This window comes from Aedes albopictus, chromosome 2 (genome assembly GCF_035046485.1).
Source record: "Aedes albopictus strain Foshan chromosome 2, AalbF5, whole genome shotgun sequence".
Lineage (NCBI taxonomy): Eukaryota > Metazoa > Arthropoda > Insecta > Diptera > Culicidae > Aedes > Aedes albopictus.
Window position 1 is genome coordinate 497646927 of NC_085137.1, and position 15040 is coordinate 497661966.

Here is a 15040-nt window from a genome sequence, read left to right on the forward strand (position 1 = left end):
TGCAGGAATTCCTGAAGAAACCCCTGGAAGAATCCCGGAAGCAATCCCAAGATGGAATTCCTAAGGGAATGCCTAAACAATTCCTGGACGAACTCTCGGAGGGGTTCCTGAAAGAATTCAAGAAAACTTCCTGGATCTTGGAAATCCTTGGAGGTATTTTTAGAATAAACCCTGGAGATGTTCCTTAAAGAATTACAGAAGGAATTCCCGAGTGAATTCCTGAAGGAGTTCCTGACGGAATCCCTGTAGGAATTTGTGGAACAATACTTGGAGGAATACCTGGAGGAATCCAGGAAGCAATGCGATGAGGAATTTATTAGGACATCCCAGGAGAGAATTCTGAATGAATTCTTGAATGAATATCTGGAGGAATCCATGATGGAATCACTGAAAAAAATTACTGGAGAAATTCTTCGGTGGAACCTTTCCTTTCGGAACCTTTCGGTGGAAAAATTCCTAAATAAATACATTCCTGTAGGATTTTCTTATGGTATCTATCCGTGGAGGAATCTCATACTCCAATACCTACCAAAAGCGAGCATCACCCTAGTCGGCATTGTTTCAAATTTAGCATTTTCCTTCATATCTGATGCAAATGCGAGGAGACTTTCCCACCCATTCCACTAAGCTATATTTTCAAAGCACCGAAAAGCAGGAGATGATGAAAAACGATATCACGATATCTATCACTCTCGAAACACAAGGGAATGTAAAAACTTGCTAACTGCGAGAGAGCGGTGGAGACGCATGGTGGTTTTTGCCGTGAACACTGACGTGTGCGTACATTTCCATCGTTCTCTCGTTTTCACTTCCTTCATATGGAAATCCCGAGCGAGCACGTGCTCTGGTCGTTTGGAAAAGCTCTGGCGTGCCGTGCCATATCCTACCGGCGCGCCGCGGCGGTGTGTGAGGAAACGAGATAACTATATGGTCGGATTCTGACCCGAGGTTGTGTGGTGAAAGCTTCATTTTTGTTCTTAACTACGATGACGCGACGGCGGCGGAGAGAAAGTCTTACGAGAGAGACAGTGCAAAAATTTCGAGAATCTAGTCAGCTGTTTGGGGCTCCTAGCTCCATGTAACTGCCGTTGGAGTGTGGAGCGAGGATCTCCTCGGGTTTCAGTATTTGGGGGACGACTAGCAGCAGCAGCACGCTGTCGAATTTCGTGTCCTAGGTTCAGTTGGTGTCGTACTGGATGGCCGAGAGGGTCAACGTTCTGCAGCGCTGTTCCGTTCGTGGTGTCGTGGATCTACTGTGATGTATCGCTTTCGCTTGACGTTTGTTTTGCGGTGGTTGTTGGCTCGAGGTATACCTACGAGTGTCATTACCTTCGGGCACTTGAGCCGGTATCTCAAGTGTACGCGCGTTTCGCGAGTGTAACGGGGGAGGTGTCCTGCCTCGAAGTAGGCGCTGGTGCTGGGATTCGGAGCTCGTACCCTTTTTGAGTGATAATTTTGGACAACGCACGTGACCTGTGGGGCCTACTTTGATGGTTGCTAATGCTAATGATGATTACTCTCCCGTGACAATCATCACCATAGATCGTCACCACAGAAAAATGTGTCTCGATTCCCTTTGGCGCCGTTTGTTGCTGTGACCCCCGCATGTGAGAACGTACTTGGCTACCGTTAGAAGTGGCGCCTCCGGGAGGACACGCTTGCAAGGAGCAAAATTTCTCGGTGAAACAAAAGTGGTGGTTAATTTTAAGTGCTTCTCCGCGGAAGAAAACAGCATGGCGCACCTTGAGTGAAAACGAGTGTTTTTGTTGACAATGGTAACAACTGCTGTATAGGTAGGTGTGTGCGATAGACCGGTTCAGTTTTTCCGTTAATTACAAAAGTAAACTTCACTTGTTGTTGCTGGATATGAGGAGGATTCTTTTTTTTTTCAGGTATACAAGGCGATGTTTTCTAATACTTAAATAATCTAAACTCGAACATCATGAACAATCTAGTTAATATCAACACAACATTTCAATCTGTTTCTATGTGTAGGTACTGATTAATCAACAAATTAATTTGATACGTTTCTTTCAACAATTTGTTCGAGAGCCTTTTTTTTTAATAATGAACCAATCCGAAGACGCTGAGTAGTTCTCCTGCTGTCATGAATAGTTCCCGCTTGGAATGACAAAAAACCGGGAAGAATGTTTGAAGGGACCCCAGCATGAATACCTGAAAGAATCCAACAAGATTTCCTGAAGGAATCTTTGAAAGAATACAAGGAGGAATCCCTGAAGCAATCCTAGCAGTAGCCCCTAAAGGAATCCTTTACGAAATTGCGGAAGGAATCTTTGAAAGTATTCCAGCAGTAGTCCCTAGAGGAACACTTGAAAGAACCCTTCCAAGATTTTCTGAAGCAATCCCGGCAGAAATCCCAGAAGGAATCCTGGGAGGATATCCTAAATAAATTCTGGGAGGCATATTTGATAGAATCCTGAGAGGAGTCTCAGCTGGAAGCTTGGCAGGAGTTCCTAAAAAAATTATAGAAGAAATCGAGAGGAATCCTTCAAAATATCCCGGGGAGAACCTTTCAAGGAATCCCACCCGAGAGAATTCCATTAGGAATCTCTGAAATGTTTGAAAGTGTAGCAGGACGAATCTGTGAAGTAATCTCAGCAGGAATCCCTTAAAATCCTTTCGCAACAATCCCTGAAGTTATTCTTCTCTTGAAGGAATCCCGTGAAGAATACCTGATCGTATACTTAGAGTAATCATGGCTGGAAGCTTAGTAGGAATCCTTGAAAGAATCATTGAAGAATTCCCTGAAAAAAAAAACTCGAGAAGAATTTTCGAAGGAATCCCAGCAGAAATTCACGAATACCTAAAAAATAGAATTGCGTTATTTTTCTGTATTCTTTCATATTCCTTTCATATTCCCTTAAGGAATCACAACAGGAATCCTGGAATAAATCTTTGAAGGACTTTTCGAACATTCGTTCGAAAAGTCGGTTCAAGATCATACTTAATGGCTTTGCATGAACTCATGCGCGAATCCCTAGGATTTCTAAAGGAATCTATTCATGATTTTCTAAAGCAATCCTTACAGAAATCCCTGAAGAGGTTTCAGGAACAATTCCTACAGAAATCCCGGAAGGAACATCTGTATAGGAATCCCGAGAGCAATCCTGGGAAGCTTTTCGAGAGGAATACCTGAAGCAATGCTGAAAAAAAAATCGTGACAGTATCTCGAGAAAATCTCATCTCATCTAATCTTACCTCATTAATTTATCCTACTCTCTTCCATACCGTCTACCTTACCGTCTTCTTTGTCCTATAATCCCAACTCCCTGTCGTAGGCTCTATCCCCACCCTCAACTCTACCACCTGCGCCCTACCCTCTACCCCTTTGTCTATTCTACCCTACCTTCTACTCTCTATTTTTGACTATTCGCATGACTCATCGAGCCCGATCGATAGATAAACATGTTGCATAGTATCCGAAGTAGCATTGGCGTTAAATAGCATACATTCCGGAACTTTGGCCGCCATCTTGGGGCCTAAGCCGCCATGTGTAGGCCAAATTTGGTTGAAATTGGTTGTTGCATTCCAGAGATATGCCGGAACATTAATACATACATGCAAACATTCCATGAAAAAAAAAAGTCGTTTCGAAAATAAATGTAATCCGATATTGCTCATATTTGGTTGGATAATGTTTACCAAAAATAATTAAACCCGTAATTTTTTGTTTCGCCATTTTGAAAATGGGGTAGTCCAAAAAACGCCATTCTAATTTTTTTTTAATTTTCAAACTTTTTTTCTAGATTTAATAAAAATATCCCGAAAAAAAAACTGTTATTAAAAATGGTCAATATACACTCCCGATCAAGAGTTTGGGGTCACCCGCTCAAAAACATATCATTTTTTTTAGGCCCATATCTCCGCCAATTTGCGTCCGACTTCAAAACCCTAGGTTTCATTCAAAAGATAATAAGTCAAAGAAACTCTGAACATGATTTAAAAGAAAGTTTTTCAAAAAAAAAAAATGTATGTAAACTTAACTCAAAGTTGCCAAATTTTCTAAAAAATTAATATAAACTTACGGCAGTGTTGCTGGAAATTGGGTCGAACAAATTTTAAGATGACAGCGGTAATATGACCCATTTTCTATTAGCTTTTAACTGCTTTTTACAGAACTTAGCTAAAAATCTAGAAAAAATAGTTATTAAGTAAATTAACTCTTCATGACATCGACCAAAAGTTTGGGGTCACCCGTCAATATGATGTATCAGCCAAAAGTTTGGGGTCACTTTCGTAAATCATGGAAAAGTGATTTGGTGATATCTTCTTCATCTATAGTTCAATTTTATTTTTTTTTTGGCTCATTTCAAAGATATATAACTAAATTTATGTTTGATGTCTTTAACTTAACATATTTAACGATTTTTGTATATAAAAATGTTATGTAAAGTTAACACATTTCACCACATTTCAAAAAATGTCAGCCCTACGTTCATTTTGTTTCAAATAAGCCTGAAACAATTAATATTGAATGAAAGATGACAAAGATATCAACAAATCACTTTTCCATGTTTTACGAAAGTGACCCCAAACTTTTGGCCGATGACATCAAGGATTAATTTACTTAATAACTTTTTTTTTCTAGATTTTTTAGCTAAGTTCTGTAAAAAGCAGTTGAAAGCTAATAGAAAATGGGTCATATTACCGCTTTCATCTTAAAATTTGGTCGACCCAATTTCCAGCGACACTGTCGTAAGTTTATATTCATTTTTTAGAAAATTTGGCAATTTTGGGTTAAGTTTACATATGTACAGTTTTTTTTTGAAAAAGTTTCTTTTAAATCATGTTCAAAGTTTCTTTGGCTTATTATCTTTTGAATGAGACCTAGGGTTTTGAAATCGGACGCGATATGGGCCTAAAAAAATGACATGTTTTTGAGAGGGTGACCCCAAACTTTTGTTCTTTATGATTTTCACAATGTTGGACCACAACGACTATATTTTTTATATTTTTTTTACGATATTTTAACGATTTTTACATAACATATATAAGAAAATTAGGAATGTTCAAGCCATTTTAAAGTTAAATTTTTTGTAGTTTTGTGTTTTTCACGTGTGGAATGACCATTAGCATGAGACACAAAAAGACATTTCATTTCTGTACACTTTTTGAGTTCCATCTCGGCCCCATATCAACTGTCCCTATCAAAATTCAGCTTAATTGGGGAAACTACATTTTAGCACCAGCCATTTTAAGTTTTCATATGATTTACTATGGGAAAAAATCACTTTTTCAAAGGAAAACCGCCACAGGTTGCCCCTTAACCCCTAAGAATAAATCGACGAATGATTTCTTTTTGGAAATTTAACGAGAAACCAATCCTTCGAAGACATTAGATCAAATATTGGTCGCAGTGGTTTATGTTCCGAACAGAGATATAATCCTTCGAAGACCGCAAAGCGAACTAAAGCATGTGGAAAAAGTTATTGACTGAAAATAGAATGTAAGGAATAACAATAAATAATTAAATCTCGTCATTTTATCGATCGGGTTAGGCTCAATAACTTTTTCCACGAACGTCGCATCGCTTTCCGGTCTACGGATGTCTGATTCCTCGTGAACTTTTCTACAGAAATCATTCATCGACTTCTTTTGGGGATTAAGGGGTGACCCCGAGTGATTTTTATTTGAAAAACTAAAAATATAGTTATATAGTTATAGTTATAGTTTTTCCGATTGATCTGATATTTTGCCCAGCTGATATGGGACCAAAATGAAACTCAACAAATGTACAGGAGCTGGAGTTTTTCCATTTTTCATATATTTCTAATATAAACCGTGTCCCAATGACCATGCGTCCATCACTTTAAAATAGGCGTTTATTTCATTAATTATTTATCATTTATCATTAATCGGTTTTTATATATACACAGTCATGGGCCATTGCCAATGGGTTGTCCCACTTTTAGCTGAAACTGAGTAAGAAAACAAAGGATTTTTCGAATTCTGTGTAAGACCAACTCAGCCACTGAGTAGAAAATTTTCTCGGTGTAGTAGATTTTTTCGGAGATTCATTCAGGAGCTCTTTCTGGAATTCCTCCAGGAGAGGCTTCAGAGATTGATATAAGAGTTCTTTCTAAGATATCTTTAAAGGTTTCTTCGAAGGACCCCTAGGAATTCCTACTGAAATTATTCCAGGAACTTGTAAACAAATCCTGAATAGACCCCTATATAAATATCACTTGATTTGTCCTTATAAAATCGCGTTTTTCCATATGGAGTTTTCCAGAACCACTTCGGAGTTTCTCCGGAATCTCAAAAGAAACTTCTTGAAAAATCCCAGGAGAATCTTGAAGAATCTTTAAAGGAAGGAGTGAATTCTGGAATGAACTTCTGGAGGAATGCCGGAAGAAATCACGGAAGGAGGAATCTTTGAAAGAACTCTTGGATAAATCGCAGAAGCAACTACTGGTCTAAGGAGGAATCCTCTAAGGAGCTTCTCTCAGAAGGAATCTCAGAGGAAAATTTTGAAGAATTCGCAGATAAAACTTTTGGAGGAATTTTCAAAAAAGGAACTTCTTGATGAATCCAAGTAGAAAAATCTTGAGGATTCCCAGAATTAATTTCTGGAGGAGCACCAGAAAAAAAAACTGCTGAAGTAATTTCAGTAGGAACTGCTAGAAGTCCCTCGAAGGATTATCACTCTGCAGAAGGTGAATTCGCTGGTGTTTTTTACCCTTCTTACACCCATAAGAAGGGTATAAATATCGCTCGAAAAACCGACTTTCGATCCGAGGCCCGGAGGGCCGAGTCTCATATACCACTGAACTCAGCTCGACGAACTGAGCAAATGTCTGTATGTGTGTGTGTATGTGTGTATGTGTGTGTGTGTGTATGTGCGTTACAAAAAAAGTCACGCACGTTTCTCAGCCGTCTGTCAACCGATTTGAGTTCTCTTGGAAGCAAATGAAAGCTACTACATCCTAGTAGAACGCTATTGAATTTTTTTTCGATTGGACGTTTGGTTACCGAGATATCTCTCGAAGAGTACTTATGAGTCATACTTCTAAACTTTTTAAGATTTTTGACCAAGTGTATCATAATAAATATTTCGACCGTTTGTCAATCGATTTGGGTTCTCTTGGCACCAAATGAAAGCTACAGCATCCTAGTAGATCGCCCAGGAATTTTCTTTCGATTGGACATTTGGTTACAGAGATATCTTTTGAAGAGTACTTCGGATTTATACAACTAAGCCTTTTGAGATGTTTGACCAAAAGTATCATAATAAATATCTTAGCCGTCTGTCAACCGATTTCGGTTATCCTGGCACCAAATAAAAGCTACAACATTCTAGTAGAACCCTATACAATTTCATTAGGATTGGACATTTGGTTACCGAGATATCTTTCAAAGAGTACTTGGGAGTAATACAGGTTAACTTTTTGAGAGATTTTTGACCAAGGGTACCATAATAAATATCTCAGCCGTCTGTCAACCGATCTGGGTTCTCTAAGCACCAAATGAAAGCTACAATATGCTTGTATAAGGTCCTGAAATTTTATTTCGATTCGACATTTGATTACTGAGATATCTTACGAAGAGTATTTCAATAAATTCTTTTTATTATTATATTCACTTGTTATCTTGCATTTGTTTTTGACCAGTCTATGGGAAATTATTTTTCAATAAATGATGCTGACCTCATACAAAGTGTTATTGTTTTCAACAAAATTATAAATAACAAATTACAAATACACAGGAATTTTATGGAAACTAACAATATGTTAAATGAAAGCTTTGAAGAACCAGACAGCCAAAATAACTAGCTAATGCCAAAACTGATTAACTTAGTAGATATATCATTTTTGTCGTTTTTACACCATAACCATGAATAACAAGTCCTTCGGAGCTAATTTAATTGACTGATTTAGACAAAGTGTATCTCGCTGATTTTCTTACCCATTTGTTAATCGATTCAAGATCTTTTAGCAGTTAATAAAAGATACAAAATTCCAGAATATGTAAGCTATTTTTTAAACATTCCATACAAGAAGTGTCTGGCATTTCTGGTAGTTTAGTCCATGGTCCATGATGCTATTTTGGAAACCAATCCAATAGATGCCAAATCCACAATATTTTCTAGAACTTTTGGTCAATTTCACAAAACAAATATGTTAAATACAAATAATACAACAATAATTTTAATAAGTGTAAGAAGGGTTCTGTTCACCATAGATGGATTAAATCGGGTTTTTTTCACTAAATGAGGTTCACCCAGTAGCCCATGACTGTACATAACTCCTTTTGAATAAAAAGAAAAAAATTCGAATTTCAGGACCAATTCCTAGTACAATCTACAAAAGACTTCTTTACCTTTGGGCGAAATTTCTAAATTTTGGGATTTAATAAAGTTTCTGATGAATTTCTTCGACGAATTTTTTGAAGACATTCTTTGGTGGACATTTATGGTGAAATACCTCAAAATTCTTGTATATTAAAAAAAATCGGTGGAAGCATCATTCTATTGTTGAGGGGTACTTTGAGTAATCGCTAGACGAACTCCTTATTAACCCTAGTAGGATGTTGGGGTCAATATGACCCAGATAGGCACGCTGAACGTACGCCATCGTGGTGCCCAACATCTTAGGAGGGTTAAAGTTGCCTTTTTGATTTTAGCAGTAAACCACCATAGTTTCTGGTTTAATTCCTCGATGCACGCCTTGTGGAGTTAATGGAATAATTCTTAGTAGAAGGCTTGAATAAACCCAGATAACCAATAAGCAGTTAAAATGGCATCAATTCGGCACTATATGCGCCTTTACAGCAGGTCATTCAATGCTAATTTGTCGTATATGCGCCATAAGTGCTAATTAAATGCAGGTTTTGGTCCAATATACGGCTGATTTAATGCTTAAATTTCCTATCCCCCAGATTGTCAAAAACAAAAACAAAAATATTTTCCCCTGCCCATTTTACGGTTTCACTCTCTTCTATTTTTATCCTCTCTCTCCTGTGCATCTTTTGAGGAATGGGGCACGTTTAGAAATGTTGTTGTTTTTTTTTTGCTGATTTCGGTGAAATTGGGATTTGATCCCTCGATCCTTGGGTTGACGATGGTGCAGAACCGCGCTACAGGGTAAGCTAAAGATGATTGGATAATGTGCGTTGGTTTTTTGATCTATTTGAGGCTTGAATATTACACCGGCAGTTGCTTCGTTAGATATGCTATAGATGCTATAGGCCCGACATGTGCTGATAATTAACTTTCTTAAGTGATTAGGTTTATCGCACCTCGATAACGTAGTGCACGATCAGCGTACCTGTCTGGGTCATGTTGACCCGAACGTCCTACTAGGAAACTAATCATGGAATTTATTTGTGTTGTTTTCCATTGTTTTTTTTTTGTGGCTACCTATAAATGATCGAATGATAATGACTTCTACAGCCGGGGCACGTAAATTATAAAGTGGAAATGTGTTGTGAGTTTAGCATCACTCGTCTCGCTTAGCAGTTTTATGGCAATAAAGTAGCAGTTGTGCTGCTTGTTATCCAAAACATACCATGCATTTGAAATGCTACATAACTGCTGTCAGATTTTAAGTAGCTTTTCAATTGCTAATATAGGGCAGTCTAGCAGCCCAACTGCTATGATACGGCAGTAAGCAGGTCGAATGCAGATATAAAACAAAAATACGGCTTATTCAAATGCTTATTGGTTACCTGGGAACTTTATTTTCTGAACTTTTTAATCATTTCTTGAAGAACTGCTGGGAGAATCTCTTTTTGGGTGAGGCTTCGAATTACTGTTCAAACTCGTAAATAAATTGTGTAGGTTCGAAAGAATGAGTTTCTTCCCTAGGAGATCTTCTCAAAGTTGCTACAGGAGTTATTCCTGGGTTTTCTACTACAGTTCCTCCAAGCATTTCTTTCTTGAAGATTTTTTTACGAATTTTCTGCAGGAGTTCCTCCCGAAATTTCTGTGAAGTCAGTGGAAGTTTGTTAAAATATCTGCTCGAGGTCCAGGTAAATATTCTAATGAGAACACAATTTGTTAACAATCGGAACAAAATTTGTAACATGTGATATTCGCTTGAAGGACCGAATATCCTTCAAGCGAAGGTGTTTCTCCTGGGTAGGTGTAGGGGGTTACGCACGTCGTGTGACCTCTGGATAGGACCGAAAACTCGTTCGCTTGTAGGTTTTTCCTCGTGGCGGGTTAGTGTTTCTATCCCAGCGCATCTACGGGCCATTGGAAGTCACCACTACTTCCGAAGTGTTTCCCTGGTCGCCAAGTGCCAGAAATACTTCATCGTTGACCTCGAAGCAGAACTCGCGAGTAAAACCAGCGGGCCCGCCATCAAGAGAACCACGTGTACACGTTCAAGCCTACCGAAGAAGCCGCCACGATCAGGACGCCTACCACTGACAGCGGTGCGGCAAGGCGGAAGGAGCTCGACGACTGCGCATCTAAAACAGGTCAGATCTTTTCATTAGAAATTTGTTAAAATTGACCAAATTGGAAAAAACACTAGATCTCTCGGGTCCGGACCAGAATCATAGAATAAGAAATTGTGGAGAGGAAATATAGGGACATCAGACACAGGAGGCTAAGGTGGATGTTATTTGGGGAAAGAGAGGCGGTAAAGTAGAAGACCGAGTGGGTAAGAAAATAAACGGAGCATTCGTTACTCGAATACAGCAATTGTAGCCCTACACCACAGTCGGAAGGAGAGAGAAAATTCAATAATCGATTTTAGTTTTATCATTTTTTCATGCGTTTTTCTTATCAGTGATTCCCCATTGAATATCCTGCTTATGATTAGGTTCTGTGAGTGTGTGCTGTGGGACGATTCGTCGGTTCGGTTGATTTTGAAGGACTCGCCTTGAGGAGTCTCGCCGGGTATTCTAATCTTGCCTCTTCGCATGCAAGTGAAACTTTTCGCTTGCTTGGCGCTTAAGCGAAGTGGGTTATCCAACCGATTCCAGATTGAATCTGGTTCACCGTTACACTTTCTTCTAGAGTTCCTTCAAGGTTTTCTACAAGAGTTTGAGCTGGGATATTTCTTAAATGTTCTCGTGAGGTTTCTTTTGAAGTTTAACTGAGCTTTCTCTCAGATATTCTCCTGGAACTTCTTTCAGAGGATTCTTTCCCGCGTAATATACTTGTCACAGAAGAGTAATGACAGCTGCTACCAGTTTTATTTCTCTGTTGTATGTTAGATTTTAACTTGTGAATATTTATTTATTAAATTTATTAAATATTTATAGGGTTCTTCTATCGCTCAGGAGGAAGAAAGTCCCTAGCAACAGGAATCATTGTATATTGCGCGCAAACCCCAAATTTTTTTCCCACCTTTGGCTTTCCGCGCCGAAGACCCAGTGCCAGATTCGGTGACAAAGAAACATGACAGCAGTCGCCGGACAGTTGGCAATCCTGATATTTGACGGCGGTTGCCCGTGAGTTATGAGAGTGGATTGTTGTCATGCAAATAGAGCTTTTCGCAGAAAATGCATGTGTGTTAAGTTATTGTTGACGGATTTAGCAATTTGCTGAATCGCGTAAGCTTTCGCTGGAAGCAAACGTCAAGTTCTTCAGCGAAGCAACGAAAATTTTCAGTGAAAAAAGCAATACTTTTAGGTCATTTCTGGCGACAAATGATTGCAAGACAGGCGAAATCGCTTCCTAGCAGGGGCATCAAAATGCAGCCGTCTTGCATTGAAACCCGTCTCGCCATGGCCCATTAGGATTAGTTTTCCTAGACAAAAACGAGCTAACCACCCAATTGTGCTTAGTTCAGGCCTATTAAACACTTGAGCAATTTTGAAGATGAAACAAAAGGCTAAAGGTGCAATCATCAAAACAACTGCGCAGATGAAACTTTGGTGGGATATAATCGCTAAAATAGTGAGCCAAACCTTTTTTTTTGTCTGTATTAACGAGATTTTTAACCCTAGGTTAGTTCATCTCAGGACCCACGCTTTACTTCCCTTCCGAAGGTAGAACACACATTTTGTGAGTATGTCGGGAGTGGGATTCGATCCCAGGTCTTTGGCGTGATAGTCTCGTGTTCTTACCACCACACCAGATCCGCTCCACAGTGGACGAAACTGTTGTGCGCAGCCTAACGAGTCATATTAAGATAAAAGTTCCAGAATCCCTTCAAATCCGTGCCGAATAATATGCATTTGAGTGAAAACCGCATTCAAATTAGTTGTTTCAAATTCAAATGAGGCCCAAATGATGTTGTTCCATTACTAAATAAGCCATCGATTTTGAGTTTTATAGGGGGTGGGTATTGATAGTCTACATCTTTTTGCTTCGATCTGATGAGCCATTTGTAAAGGTAGCTTGGAATATCTGTGATTAATGGATATTTTCCGTCTGATATGACGAAAATTAACGCATATGTCGAAGTAGATTTTTACCCTACCTACCGTTCAAAATCACCCTCCACAAGGTCCGTTAATAACGGTTTTGTTTAGGGTTTGCGCTTTCAGTTGAGCCATTGGACTGTAATCATAGTCACGGCAAGTCTCTTCAAAGAAAACTCGTTTTACAGAATTTGTTATAAGTACTAGTTTTCCATGATCTCAATCTGATTTTACACATCTAATATTGTATATGTTCAAGAGCGACCAGTCTACTGGCACACGCGTTGTTTGCAACATCTGCCTACCTAGATGAGAATTGTTTGTTCCACTGACGGTATAATAGTAGGCGTGCATTCTATACATTTAGCTAGTGTGTTAGTTGCACTCTCTCTCGAGGGGATCTTTCTGGATCAAGTGTCGTTCCCCTTTTTTCTCGACAGCCCAACACAGCTAGTGCCGAGCTGTGCCGAGACTCGTGATATAAAAAATGCATCTAGCAGGCGGCTTACGTCACTACTGAAAGAAACCGTCTACCATAGGTATCCAGAACAAATGAACGAATAAATGGAAAAGGGCAAAGAGTCGCGAGGCCGCGGACGAGTAGGGTCGCTCACGACGACGGCGGCTATTATCCCGAATAAAGTAACGGAAAGCAATAATTAAAGCCGGGTGTAGTGCTGCTGCCAGGAAAATTGCTTGGATTTTTCCTCCACATGCACCTGTGGCCAGCGCCAGCGGTGGTCGCTGGCACCGGGGGTGTGAAAAATTGAAGCGTGACAGCTAATGGCTCGTGTGTGTGTTTGTGTGTATGTGTGGGAGTGCGTCGGCCTGCTGAGTGGTGTTTATTGTTTATTATTGCTCGGGAACTGCGTGGATTAATTGTTATTGCGACCGGCCAATGAAAACAACTGTAAATCGGGGAACCCGGTGGCAGCAGAATGCAAATCTCCGACTCACGATCGGAACTGAAGAAGCAGATGTGAGTGCTTTTGTCGGTACTGTACATATAAAGCTAGAATGTTGTCGTTTTGCATGTTTTTCGGATGTAAACAGTTGTGTCAGCGTCTATTGTTGTAAAAATATTAACGGACACGATTCGGGAGCAACGTGCTGCGGGTGATTTTTGATTATGACTTGACTTTTATTGCTCGATCCCAGCTCGGTCAATAACAGATGGGTTTATTTATAATTAGATGTTACGGCAAGCGACGACGGTCAGGCTCAGTGTCGATTTCGGATGCAGTCAGTACTGGGGAACAGTTGAAAATCCACTGTTGGAGCGACCCTAATATGGCAATGATAATACGAGTTTTGGTATGGAATATTTTCACTAATCGATAGCATTTTTGATGTTCTTCTGTCTACTGAATCACTAAAACATGAAGTAAAGTTTTTATCTAATTCCCGTCTATCGCCGACCAATAATTAATTCTTGCACTTCGCCTAATGCCTCATGACCAATTTGGTACCAATTGCAATTACTATTTTATAAATTAGCTTCCATATCATGTAAAAATATATTGAGGAAGATCTAAAATTTGCTTAAAATAATTGGATTGAATAAGTGTACCTCCAAACCTGTTTCCGTCTAGTCCACGTCTATTTCGGGCAAAACTTGAATTCCATTTCCGACACATCTTCTACCTGGCACTATGGTACATAGGATGGCCAAAAATAAGTATGTGACCGTAGATGTTTATTCTAAAAGTCGATCAAATATTTCGTAATCCAAGCTTTTAAATTGAGGTGAATTTAGCTTAAGAATCACGACAAAATATTTCAAATAATATTTTTGTCCACTAGATCATTTAATACAACATCACAGTGCAACGAAGAAATCTTTCCTTGTGGTTGTGAAATGTTTTGTATGCAGAAAATCCACGCACACACTTGCTTGCATCCTCCTGAGGCGAAGACAACTGTTGTTTACAAATTAACGGAGGGAAAAAGTGATTGATTTGATTAATGGAACAGCTTTCACTGCATTCTGCAGCAGTGAAATCCAACTTTGAAGTGCCACAGAGTTTTTGTGGGGTGTGATTTGGTTGGTTCAACTGGTGAAGTGAAATTTGAACGGTGAGGAAGAACAATTCGGCTAGTTGTTGCTTTGGTGCGGTCGCCTTCGTCGCACGCAAAACGAGATAAATTTTCTACTCGTGAGGAGAGTGAATTGGAAACGCGAAATTTCTCATAATTATTCGATTTCGTGTGTTACAGGGGCCTCTTATTGATAGTCTACATCTGTTTCCATCTGTTAAACCATTGGCAAAGGTTAGTTGGAATATTTGTAATAATTGGCTATTTTCGGTCTGATATGACGGGAATCAGCGTATATGACGAAGTAGATTTCTACCCTATGCGATGGTTAAAGAAGGTATTTTCAGGCGTTTCAGGGTGCTTCAGGATATTTTAGAGGGCTTTTGGGAGGCTTCAAGTGAACTTCATCGGGAGTTCAGAGACATTTCATGACATTTCTATGAGTTTCAAAGCGTTTCAAGGTGTTTGAGGAGGCTTTAAAGGCATTTTGGGGAGCTTTATAGGGATAATAATAGGATGCAGGGCGTTTCAGAACGTTTCAGAGGTGTTCAGGAGGCTTCGGAGGTTCTCAGGCAAGTTTCACAGAGCTTTAAGGGGGGTTACAGAGGCGTTTCAAGGCGTTTCAGAAGGTTTCGAAGAGGTTTCAGGAGGCTTCAAATGTCTT

General features: G+C 39.4%; 1 protein-coding gene across 1 annotated transcript in view; it reads left to right on the top strand.

Moving 5' to 3' along the window:
- Window positions 1-1001: 1001 nt before the first annotated feature.
- Window positions 1002-15040, top strand: part of LOC109410275 (uncharacterized) — a 140485-nt gene continuing 126446 nt past the window's right edge. Inside the window, exon 1 of the mRNA XM_062854356.1 lies at window positions 1002-1793. The gene's annotated coding sequence lies outside the window, so the exon portion shown is untranslated. The remainder of the gene's footprint in view (window positions 1794-15040) is intronic.